This window comes from Protopterus annectens, chromosome 4.part1 (assembly GCF_019279795.1).
Source record: "Protopterus annectens isolate FY-2018-M chromosome 4.part1, PAN1.0, whole genome shotgun sequence".
NCBI lineage: Eukaryota > Metazoa > Chordata > Ceratodontiformes > Protopteridae > Protopterus > Protopterus annectens.
In genome coordinates this window covers 176,804,860-176,818,712 of record NC_056734.1, presented here as the reverse complement: position 1 = coordinate 176,818,712, position 13,853 = coordinate 176,804,860, and the positions used below count along the sequence as shown (strand labels likewise).

General features: G+C 35.7%; 1 protein-coding gene across 1 annotated transcript in view; it reads left to right on the top strand.

The window, feature by feature from the left end:
• LOC122801191 (multiple epidermal growth factor-like domains protein 6) overlaps positions 1-13,853 on the top strand; it is a gene marked incomplete at its 5' end in the record, with an annotated part of 1,094,182 nt that overhangs the window by 604,765 nt on the left and 475,564 nt on the right. The window lies entirely within an intron of this gene.

The following is a 13,853-nucleotide window of genomic DNA, read 5'->3' as shown; positions in this document are numbered from 1 at the left end:
CCATGTATAAATGAAAACTTTATTTCTCTTCTCTGTATAATAATTGTCCATTTTCACTTGTGTTTTGCTTAATTTTGTACTTCATTGTAACTGTCTTTGTACTCAAGCTTTGCTCCTCAGGTCAGGTCTCTGCTGAAAAAGGGCCTTTGGCCCAGCCCGACTAACCCGGTTAACAAAAGGCAAATAAATAAATAAATGATTTTTTTATGTTGGTGGTCATCATTTGTCTGCAGACATTTGTAACAATTTCATCAACTTGACTGGCTTTTTATTGGTTTTCTTCACAATATTGAGCACAAAAAAATAGATATACTAATCAATAAACTACACTGTTTAGCATCTACAGGGACAGACCCAGCACTTTGTCCTGGGCAGCTGCCTGGGGACCCTGGCCACAACAGATTCATTAAGAAAGTTTTCCTACATACTGCTGCTTTAAGGAAAAAGTGTCCCTGATTTACTTATGTTCTGCTTGCTTTTCAACTAGTGAGAAAAAAGCAAACACCGTGCATTTGATACAAATGGGCAGAAATGGTAAAGTCACATTTTGCAGCATAATCGACACAGGCAGATTTACTTTTTACAGCATGACATGATGGTAGAGTTGCATTTTACAGCAGAATGAGAACAGGCAAATAGATTTACTTTTTTGCAGCAGAATGTCAGAAGTCAGTTTGTAGGCATAAACTGAGACAAGAGCAAACACACATCCACCTGGAGTAAGATTTAATGGATTTACTATGTTTTGCATTAGAACAGGAACAGACAGATTTACTTTTTTTTCTTTTCCAACAGAATGAGAGGCATAAACAAACACATACCAGAGAGTACTTTTCAGAACATAGATGGATTTACTTTGGTTCCCAAACAGATGTAAACATATCAGGGAGAGAGAGTATTTTAACACATAACAGTGATTGTGTGTGTGTGTGTGTGTGTGTGTGTGTGTGTATGCTTGTATGTGTGTAATGACCTAGTTAGAGTATGCAGTTTAGTTGATTAATTGACTTGCTCAGGTTCAAACTATGCAACCTTGGTTACAGAAGACAACAGCCTTGATCCACTACACCAACTACCAGAATAGACCCTTTTAGAAATCACGGTGGATTACAGTTGGTCATTAGAGTTGATTGAAATGTTCTGAAATGGGTACTTTTTTATTAATTGGCTCTTGCATTTGATTTCAGCTGAGTTGGTTGAAGTGTTCTGAAATGGGGTACTTTTTTCATTTATTAGCTACACATTTTGTTTTACTGCTTAATGGACAAAATGCTCAGAACTACAAATTTAAAATGTACCCTGACAAAGTATTTAACAAAAAAGCATTAAGTCATAAAAATGATTCAAAGAACACATGTATTTACACATAATCCTAGAAATGTATGCAATGGAAGAAAAGATTACTGTTGCCCATGCTAAGTCTATTTTCAGTGTGCAACTGGTTTGTTAGCAAAAGGCCATCAGTGTTTATGCTATAAAATTTAAAAGCACTGTTAGTAGTGCAGCAGGCAGCATACTACCCCTGGTGTAGAATGCTGTGGGTTATACTCCCATACCATGTAGATGGATTACTGACACTGCAGTGCAGTATGGGGGATACTGCACTCCCAAGTCTGTTGTGCTTCAAATGAAACATTAAACTGAGTCCCCATCTGCCTGTGTGGGTGCTGTGAGATCTTTTACATCCACCTGAACTAATGAAAAGATCCGGGGTTCTTTATTAAAATTCACAATATAAAATATATATATTCTATATACAAATTTTACAGTTTATTTACAATTAACTTGCATATTTTCATTTTTAAAGTTTTAATTTACCCACTCTTTATTCCACAACCAAAATCTTATCTTTTCTTCAACATTTCTGGCAGTATCCATTTCCCATTAATGTTTGTCTTATTCATTCTTTCATTCCAGACAATACACATTATAAAAAACAAATTTTCATTTAATCTGTCCACATTATTTTGTTTCATATTTTCATAGTATCCATATATCTGTATTTATGCTTTTAACACTTTTCGATAGTTTTATACATTCTTTTCCACACTTTTCCTCCCATAATTGATTTACTCTTTTACATTTCAAAAAGAAAACATGTTCAGTGGTTTCTAATTCCCCACAATATGTACAGACACTATCTTTTATTTTTTTTTATATATAGCACATTTGCCTTTACTGGATGTCAATTTATAGACAATCTCCACAAAAATCCATACGTTCCATATATTTTTCACATCTCTTCATTCTTGCTTTTATAGCTTTTATTTTTTCTTTCTCCCAAGTGCCTCCAAGGATAAATATAATACAATTTTGCATTATATTTTCTTGCTATTCTTTCCTATTCTTTTATATATTACTTAAATCAATCTTCCGTAATAATATTTTCTCGTGATAGATTTTCATTTCTGTACAAGCAATTCATTTACTTCTTTTTAAACATTTAAGCTTTTCCCAAATTGCTTTATATTTTTCTTTTATTTTTATTAATAATTTTTCTTTTTCCTTCATTCCCATTAATATTTTATATAAATTCAATGAAGCTATATATGCAATTGGATTTATTAAATCCAAACCTCCTTCCTTTTTTGTATCATAAAGGATTCCTCTTTTAATAGAATTTAATCTTGATTCCCATATAAATGTAAATAGCACAGACAATAATTCTTTTTCACATTTGAATGGTATCATAAATACACTTGCTAGATGTGCCATCTTACCTAATTTTACCAAATTAAGTAAACGTGCTTTTTTCTTACTTGTAAGTTTAAATGTTCTCCAAGATATAAAAATATTCCCTATCTTATGTATTATATCCTTTCATTGTGTCAATCTCTATTGCTCATTACCAATTCTTATTCCCAAAATCTCTTTCTTCTTTATTAAACTGAATGCCTTCTATTTTTCCTGAGAATCCCCAACCCTTATTCTTTTTCTCATTAATACTCAAACCTAATGCTGCTAATTATTTGTCAAGTGTTTTAATAGCTCTTCTCATCCATTCTTCATTTTTCATAACTACTACTAGATCGCCCGCATAAGAAAACATTGCTGGAATCTGAATTCCCTCTGGTGTGCAATATTTAGCTTCCTCCAATGCCAAATGTATCTTATTAATGACTGCATTCATAATTCAAATACAATACCACTAGCTGGACATCCGTGTTTAATACCACTCTCTATTTCAAATTTTCACTTAACCAGCCATTAAGCATTAGTTTTATTTTATTTTTGTTATATAGTGGTATGAAAATGTTAGTTATTTTATTGCTTATATTATATTCTTTCAAAATGTCCCATAATGCTATATGCCGTATCTTGTCAAATGCTTTAACTTTCCCTATTAATATTTTTAATTCTGTCTTCCTATTTATTACATCACCTATCAATTGTGTTACAATCATTAAACGTTCTTGACTTCTTTTTCTTTTATTCCAAAAAATTTCATTCAGTAGCTTATTAGCTTTATTTACTATTCATTTTTCTACTGTCTTTATAAAAATCTTGTAATCAGCATTGTTTAACACTAGTGGTCTCCAGTTTTTGTATCTGTTCTTTCTCCTTTTTTTCCACATAAATTTCATTGTACACATACATATCTTTTCATCATTTACCACTTTTTCAAACCATTCATTCAACACCTCTAAAAAATATTATTTTTGCCATTTTTGCATATCCTTATACATTAGATATTCAATTCTGTCTAAACCTGTAGCTGCTTCCACATTTACTGTTTTCAACACATTTATTAATTCCATCATTGTACTCTTTTCTTCCATTCTCTTATTATCTTCTTCAGTAATTTTTTTTAAGTTCCATTTATGTTTCCTTATAGTTTCACATTTGCAATAAGTTTTCAGAATGTCTTTTTATTGTCTGCATTATTTATTTTTGTGTGTTAACTATACTTCCTTCATTGTTCCTTAACTCTCTTATTATTCTTATCTTTTCTTTAACCACTTTACTTGGGTATGGTGCTGCTACTTCTTTTTTTCCTTGTAAAAAATATATTTGAATAACATTTTTTTTTATTTTCTCGTGCTTCATTTCATGTAGCTTTATTTCTTTTTCTAGAAGCTCTTCTTTATTATTTATTATGTTTTTAAAGACTTGATTACTGATTTCCTTATATTTGCAACTACCTTGTATTCTTTTTCTCATTTGCCATTCTAATACCTCTTTTCTATATTTTTCTTTTAAAGTAATCCACCAACTTGTCCAGTCTTCTCATGTTTATATGAGCTAACCATAACTGATGTATTATTTCCTTTACATCCTCATTTAAATGTGATTCATTAATTCTTTTTATAGCTCTACCTTTTTAATATAGCTTTTTTTTCTTGAATCTCTACCCAAATTGCTACATGGTGTGAAAAAAAACTATAATTTTAACTCCTTAATGTAATATTCTTAGTCTCTTGTACTATAAAATAATCAGTTTCAGTTCTCATATTGCCCCTTTTGTATGACCAATATTTGTTTTCCCATAAGTACATTTTACCACTTTTGAACATATCCAAAATGACCTTTACATCTGTCCCTTCTTTTCTGCTATCTCTTACATCAAAGTTCTCCCACTACTATTACTTACATATTCCCACTAACACAATCAAGTATTTTCCTAAACATAATCTCTCTCTCTCTCTCTCTCTGTTTCTGTAAAGCATATGCATAAAGTGTAATCACCCTATATATTTGGTTCTTCCCTCTTTTATGTAATATTAATATTTTTCCTAATACTACTAACATGTAGTCCAGAATTTCTGCAGATTCTTTATATAAAATTGCTATGTCTGAGCATTATTCTTCTCTTGTATTCCACACAACCTTACATCCCTATAACCTATTAACTTGTAGTTTTTCTTCTTCTGCCATTCTTCTTATATCAGTCAATATTATGATATCCATATCTAACACTCTACATGATTCTAACACTCCTAACCTTCACTGTACATTCTTTATACTATTAATGTTTATAGCTAGGATTCTCACTTTGTTGAGATGTATCTATTGTTTTTCATGCTTTCCTTTTTTTCTATACCTATATTCTTAAATATGCATTTTCTTTCACTCTCTTCCCAATATAATTTCTTTTACTTTTGATTCTTATTCATTTATCTTCCCCTTCTTCTCTTGAATTACATAATTCTTCTTCATCTTTCTTTCTCTTCCCTTATATGTTGTTTTATCTCTACCCTTGTATCTTCCTCATTTCTCTTCCCCTTCTTCACTTTAATTACACAGTTCTTTTCTTTATCTCTTTCTTTTTCTTCCCTTATATGCTGTTTTATCGCTATCCTTGTATCTTCCTCTTTTCTATTTTCTTTTTGTATCTCTTCTGTGTTATTTACAAAAGCAATCTCTTACTTGATCTACTGTGTTTTTAGTGTACGATTCTCTTTAACATTGCAATCCATCCATGAATGTTCTGTTCTTTCACACTTTATACTTCTTGTTCACATTTTTTTGCTTCATGACCAGATTTACCACAAATAAAACATTTATTTTTTTATTGCAATTATTAATTAAATGGTCATTTTTACCACAAAAATATATCTTGGTTGACCTCAGTATGTAACCAGTCCCTTATTTCCCCCCTACATTAATTATACTAGGCAAATGTATTATTTTCCCATTTTCCACTTGTAGTATAACACCACATTCCCATCCTCCATTCCATAAACATCTATGATCATAAATCTCTGTAAGGTCCATTACATCCCTACACACAGATTTAAGATAATCTTTTAAATTATCTATTTCAACTTCAGTATAAAATTGTATATATATTATTTTTTGCTTCTCTGTTAAATGGTTGCGCAACATATACGTTCCAAAGACTTTCATTTTTTTACTTTTTCTCATATTGCTCTAAGAATTTTTCCATATAATATGCGTCTTCGAAAAAAATGTGACAAAAAGAGTCTTTGTTTATACAAATAAATGCTCTTACCTCTCTTGGTTCAATATCCAGTGGTGAAATGAAGATGTCCCATATTTCATAACTGTCAAGTTCTTTTTCTGTTTTACTGCTTATCCTTACTCTGTGTTTTCTTCTTATTTCTGTTTTCTTTTCTTTCACCTTCTCTTACGATTTCTTTTTTTCCACCTTTATTTCTTGTGCTTCCTCCTGTTGTATTCTGTCCATTATTTCACCCCACAATATTGCCTCTTCCTTCTCTGGATCACTTTGCTCAATCATTTCTTTCAAATATATATCCTGGACCCCCCCCCCCCCTCTGATGGAAGGATTATGACAACACACACTTGTGTTGTATTTTCTATTGCAAACAATTTTTTCTGAAATAATTCCTCTGAATCCATATTACACACTTCAGCCACTTCTTGCATTTTATCAAGCTCTCCTGCCTTTTTGTATGTCTCTTCTCAATTATCCTTGATCCGTTTAACCTCTAAATCATGTTTTGCTATGTTTGAACTCTCTGCTGTTCATTTAACAGCCACAGTTGTTCCCAACATCTTTTGAATGCCTTCTTCCTCCTCTGTGTTTGTTTTTGGGTTTCCTGCAGGACAGGAAGTGTTGCACACAAATGTATCCCCATACACAAAGAGTAGGGGAAGTTCCCTGATGCCCTTGCTAAATTTCCCTGATTCGTATAAATAGCATCAATTGTCTCACCTGAAAAGAGGCTACTAGCCCAGTGGTACTAACCTGGTCAACAAAGGATAAATAAATTATAAATTAAATCCACATCTCTGTCTTCATTTCAAAAGTAAAGAAGAAAATAGTAAGCATGCTGATAGCTTTGAGCAGTGTTTATGGTAACTGGGGGAGAGAGGCAAGTAATAGGACAACAGAATGGTTGGGGTGTCTGATCCATTGCCTTGCCTAGGGCCCCATTTAACCATGATCTGGCTCTGAGAAGTCTGAGTCATATTTTTAAATTTTCATTAATATCATGTATTAAACCATAGTCTAAACATTTATTTATTTAAGTTGTATGGTGTGAAACACACACACACACACACACACACACACACACACACACACACACACACACACACACACACTCTGTTTTTGCCCTGACCATTTCTGAATATGAAGTACACTCACACTCTGTAACATATAATTTACCCAATCTTAAATTGTATGCCTATCTCACATCACTTTTCTGGGAAGGAGTCTTATCTTTTTGTCATCCTGTTATTTTGTTTAGGTATTGCTGGGTGGAATTTGAATGTTGCAAGGATATAATCTGCTGTTGGTCTGGACATTTTGGATGATATGGTTATCCACATTTCCACTGGCTAGCATGCATGCATGTATGCTCACCTGCATGAGAGCCTGCTACACCTTCATCTACATGTGCGTGCTTGTACATTAATATGATAGCAAGACTTAGTGACAAAGTGCAGATCTCTGCTCCATGCTCTGATGATTTTTATCTGCCTACCTGCAGGGGTTGGTATTAAATTGTGCTATAGTTACTCTTCCATCCTGGATGTGTATGCCAACATTGATTGCTTACTCCAGTCCTTCTCTATTGATTCTACTAGTGCCGAGGTCACCAACTGATGCCAGGTCATCTGTGCTGCAGTCATAACTTTATTCCTGTATATCAGCATCAGTGGCAACAGTTGCATGGGGAATTTTAAAAACCTTTTGTTGCCTACTCATAATTTATAACTGTATTTATATTCCTCATTAAGCATATGCCTCTGTCTGAATCATAGTACACTGTATTAGCCTTAATTTCTCATCTATACATAGTATAAGGCTTGGGAAATACCTCATTTATTAACAGTTAATCCTTTGCATATTATTATAATACTGCCATAGTGGTGCCACCCCATTATACAGCATGGGTCCTGTGTCCACATATACCACTCTAGTGAGGATGATATTATAATACTGCCATAGTGGTGCCACCCCATTATACAGCATGGGTCCTGTGTACACATTTACCACTCAAGTGATGATGATATTATAATACTGCCATAGTGGTGCCACCCCATTATACAGCATGGGTCCTGTGTGCACATATACCACTCTAGTGATGATGATATTATAATACTGCCATAGTGGTGCCACCCCATTATACAGTATGGGTCCTGTGTACACATTTACCACTCAAGTGATGATGATATTATAATACTGCCATAGTGGTGCCACCCCATTATATAGCATGGGTCCTGTGTGCACATATACCACTCTAGTGATGATGATATTATAATACTGCCATAGTGGTGCCACCCCATTATACAGTATGGGTCCTGTGTACACATATGCCACTCCAGTGATGATATTATAATACTGCCATAGTCGTGCCACCCCATTATACAGCATGGGTCCTGTGTACACATATACCACTCTAGTGATGATGGTATTATAATACTGCCATAGTGGTGCCACCCCATTATACAACATGGGTCCTGTGTGCACATATACCACTCCAGTGAGGATGATACTTTGGTGTAGTTGCCAGGATCTAGCACTGACTTCAGTGATTCAAAGATTTAACATCTCTGGATTGTAATCTGTCATGACATCATTGTACAAAAAGCAGACATAATTACTATTTGTGGAACAGTTTTTGAATCCCAGCTTGTAATTTTAAGCTTAAATTGTGGACTGATGCAAAAGTAAGCATGCATATTAATTAGTTTCCTCACTCAAAATTATTAGAATAATTTTCCAAAAGAGATCGTTAATGTTAAGTTTTCAGATCCAGTTAACGAGCTTGTGGGAATCAATAGACTAGAAAACAATTGTAACACATTCATTGATTTCTCCTAAGTAGTAAATGCTGGGGCCAGTCACAGTGCATTTAATGTTATATCACAAAAGTGGGTGATCTATCAGGCAGTTAAATAACACTAGAAGGCAGACTACAGGCTTCATATGTGTATATACAGGTAAAAGGAAAAGCTTCATTCTGTGATAAATGTGTGCCTGTTTTACAAAGTTCTTTTGTTGTTGTTGTTAAGACTTTTTATATTTTGTTAGGTGTTATGGGGTGGAAGGTCTAATTTAATGCAATATATGAAAATGGGTTATTTTTCTTGATGGTGTACCTCTCACTTGAAGTAATGGCTTTTGAGTTATTTACCATATTTTTAAAATGATATTCATTTACTCAGTAAATGCACATTCTTAGAGGACCTCAGATACTGTTACATTAGAATCTCGAGTATGTGGGTGCAGTTCTTCATTTCCGTTTCTCAGGAGATTTCATTTTTTTTTTGGAATTAACAGATTTCTTTAGAAATATAAGTATTTTCTCTTACTTTTTTGATGACAATCAGGATTAGATTTTTGTTCCCACCTTTGATGTATAAATTGTACCTAATGGAACAGATGTCTGGTATAGCCTACTGTTTGTTTTTTTTTTTTTTTTGTAAAGTTGGTAATGGACTCACTTCCGAAATAAGATGCACATAAAGTTCACAATAAGTTTAATATTGCCTCAGTTTTTTTGCTATATTCCTATCACAACCCATCACCCCCATCACCTCTTATTCCCCCTGCTGAGTGCCTGTCTTAGACATAACAGAGGCTGAAACTATACATGGACCATAATACACAGCATCAGAATTTACTCAAAGATAACAACATTGATTTAAGCCAAGAGTTTTCTCATTAATATTACTATGTGCTGTACCTCTTCAACTCTGTATGCAACATAAACTAGTGGTCCAGTCTACCTTATAAACTGTACCCAGCCAGTCTCCACCAGTGATTCAACCACAGACAACATGCTTGGGCATATGTTCACTCCTACTCCCTTTGAGGCAGAATAAACGTTATTTTATTCTTCCTCACAGTAGCTCCAACAAGTGCTCAAGCTGCTAATCCAATTTAGGTAATCTGGGTTGTAGCTGGGACTTTACCTCTTTACACTAATGGATCAGGTACTGTTCTACTTTTAATGTTTTTAGTTTAGATTCTGTATTAAATTTGTACAGCAAAGAGCTGTCTACAGAGTGTTAAGATGTGCTTCTGTTATTTATATTCTCTGAGAGAAGAGGTTAAATGTTAGGCATAGTTCAGCTGTTCTGGACAGTAATTATCCCTTGGAAAATATGGGACTTGACTCAGAGGTGGTCTTGTGATATAGGGTAGAATATTTTAGAGGGGGAAGCCTTGATGCTTCTTATGAGAAAACATGCATTGTAACCTTCTGAGCAAAATGTCAAATGACTTTCCTTATCACTGTTGCAGTATTTTTTTACTCTTGGTATATATTGCCAAGGACAGTCACACATCTGGCCAGTATACTAAAACCATTACACCTTCCAGGAGTCTTACATCAGATGTATATCATAAATGCAATGTGTAAGGTGCACATATGATGTCTGGATGCCTAATACTCAGAACTTCTTTGCCACGAGTCTGAACATTGCATCTGAATTTGTCTGTATAGTGTTCACTTAATTGGTTCATCTATGAAGTTTTCTAAATATAAGTGCCTCATGGACTTACTTCCTTTCCTTTTTCCACTTTGTAGTATGTTTTCATATCATGCAAGAATGGAAAATGTGAATGTGGGAGGCAGATTCTCCATAAAGATAGACACAGGAAGTGTCTTTTTTTGTTTGGGTGCAACACACGACCATTGACAGTGTGAGATTAGTCAGGCATTTGTTCCTAAGACACTCTACAGTCATCTGTCACCCCTCTCTATTTATTTATAGAACATATGTCTGAAGCTTTTGATCTTGCCTCAAAGTTTGTCTGCCACTTAATAAAAAAAGGCATATACTGATCTTGCTGCTGTCCAGTCCCCACTGGATGTCTCCATTGGGTAGGATGAAGAACCTGAGGACCATCTGGTGCCAATGTCAGTTCCCTCTGGTGTGCCCAGCTGGAGGCTGACACTGAGCTGTCTACATGCACATCCAGCAAGGCTATGCATATGCCTGGTGCAGATGTAGAGGGTAAACCACTGCTGATTATATCTGAAGGGCCTTGGGTGATTTCCCAGAATATAAGTTAGAGAATAGGTTCCGGCACCTTCATCAAATCTAGGCTGGGGTCTGAACCTCCTAGATTTGTTAAGCAGACATTCTTTTGAAAAGAAACAAAAATGCAAACATGCAGTTTCTGTGGTTAAGGATCCTCATAAAGAGTGGCAGGACTTTACTCAGGGGTTATTCAATGCCGTTATGGCTCTGAAACCCTCTCAGGGCTTGTCTGTCTCTGCTTCTGCTCCCTGGTCTTTCACTCCTTCTAAAAGGCATAGGACTCTGATTCTTCAGATGCAGAGATGAGTCTTGGTGAAGCCTAGGGACTTTGGTCCCCCCAACAACTGGCAAACCATATCAGCATCAAGGAGATGAGAGCTCTACTTCTAACACTCCAGGCTTTTAACTTCCTTTGGGTTCCAGCTGTACATGGATGCTTCCAGTCATGGTTAGTGGCATATTCCTCCCACATCCACTCTCATCTTGATGTCTGAAGAAGATGATTCATTGTCCACTGATTCTGCTTTCAAAGAATTTTCTTTTGGGGATACAGTGGTCTGCATGATGGGACACTTTAAGTGAGACTGTTCCCAAGTTTCTCATGTTCAAAAGAGATATTATGAACATTTGCAAATAGATTTGCCCAGACCTTCTGCAGTCCATCCTGTTTTATTTGCCCTTTTGAACACATTTTCAGCAGCTTCTCCATCTCCTGACTTTCAACCTCCAGTCCCTAACAAGCCAGACAGATTTTATAAAGTCCTTGATGATCATAAGTATTTGTACAAAAGTCCTTCATCTGATCCTGCTGTTGTCTGCATGTCCACAGATAAGCCATCCAAACTGCTTCCTCTTCCAAGCTTTTACCATTTGACAAGGACAGTCATGCTATGTAGAGGTATGGGAAAAACGTTTATACTTGTGCTACTTTGGCTTTTAGAACTATTAATTATCAGACCCACATGACTAGCTATGTCTCCTGGCTTTTCTCTCTCAACTTGGGGGGATTTTGAATGATATGTCTAATTCAGACAGTAAAACATCTGCCCTTTTTCTTTTCAGTTCTGCCTCTCAGGTAGCTCACCATTCCATTAAATGCAATTATGATACTGCTGATGCCTCTTCTAAGGCGGCTGCATCTGGCTCTGACAGGTAGTCCTGGTTGTGCCTTCAAGCCTTACCTGAAGACATTAAGACCTACCTTTTAGATTATCCCATAGATACCTAGAATAGTTTAAAACTCTTCAAGACAAGTATAAGGTTATGCAGGACCTGACACAAATCTTTGTTTTCCATGTCCTTAAGTTCCATAGGAATTATCGATCTAAACCTTGTCTGTAGGCAGCCTAGACAGCTTCCTAGGCCAAGAGGGTTCCTAAGCAAATGTCCTCAGACAGGCCCACTTAGATTTCTAGAGGCCAAAAATCTTCTTTTCCTGATAAATCTGTCAGTATCTGAAATCTATCCCCCCTTCCCCTCAGCCAAATTCCTCTGTCCCATAGGCTGAATCTTTCTTTTCCTGTTTGGCAACAGATGCATGGGTACTGTCCATTATCAAAAATCGTTATTTTATAGCTTAGAAGTTACTTCTTCCATTCTTCAACCTGCTTCAGACTCCTCCCTTCTATCATCCTTATTTTCATTTGGTTCTTTGAGATCTGGTGGAACAGGGAACCATTCAACCTGTCTTGTCTTGGCAGGGACCAGGTTTTTATTCCAGGATGTTTCTATTTCCCAGGAAGGAGGGGTCATGGAGGCCCATTCTTGACCTGTTTGTTTTTCTCAACACCTTTCTCAAGATTGAACTGATTATTTAATTAGTCATTAAATCATTGTCTTTGTTAATTATGTTACTATATAAAGCAAGTCAGTGAGTCTAATCATTATCTGAAGAAGCGTGGTTGTATCCACGCGAAAGCGCTTATCACCCCACTGTTAAATAAAGGTTTATTTTATTTTATTTCATCGCTACAAGTTTCACTGGATTTATTGCTTGGTTGGAGAAATTGTCATTTGCTGTTTCGTGGAGAGATCAGTTTCTGTTTTCCTACCTTTCTCAAGATCCCATTTTTCAAGATAATGTCTCTTCAGCCACTTTTCCCTCTGTTGCTTCCTCAAGTCTTTCTGTTATCTCTGGATTTGAATGATGCATATCTTCATATTCCTACTTATACTCTCTTCAGGAAGTTTTTATGATTCTCTGTTTCTGTCTCTCATTATCAGTTCTCTGCTTTACTTTTTTTGGTCTTTCTGCAGCTCCATCCAAGGACCTTTACCCACTGTCTGATCCCTCTGGTGGCTTCCACGTACTTCAGGAAATTCAAACATTCCCTTATTTGGATAAACATTTAATCCAAGCCTCTTCTTAGCAGCTTCTGCTTTGGAATCTCCACTTCATTATGCTCCTTCTGTGCAGTGTGCAGTTCACTCTTGTTCTCAAAAAGTCTGTGTTGACTCCCTTTCAGGAACAGGTGTTTTTGAGTTGAAGAATTCAGACCATTCCAATGTTGACTTGTCTCTCACTTCCCAAAGTCCTCTCTTTGACTGCTTATTTTCAGTCTTGGTTTCCTCTTCCAGTCCTTCCTGTAAGGGAATTTCTGTAAGCTGTGGAGTACATGGCAACCACCATTCTCATGGTTCCTTTTGCCAAACACCACAAGAAAAAGAAATTCCCATGCATCTCAAGACTGTTTTGCTCCAGCAATGACACCCTCTGGAGTACTGAGTCCCTCTCTTGTCTCAAGCTTGAGTTCCACTGGAGAATTCACCAAATTTCCATTAATCCGGATCTGCCATTACAGGTTGCTCTCCCTACTCAGGAGCTGTACATTGATGCTTCCAGTCATGGTTAGTGAGGCCCCTCCAACAACCTAAAAACCTAGGGACTATGGTCCCCCCCAACAACTGGCAAACCATATCAGCATCAA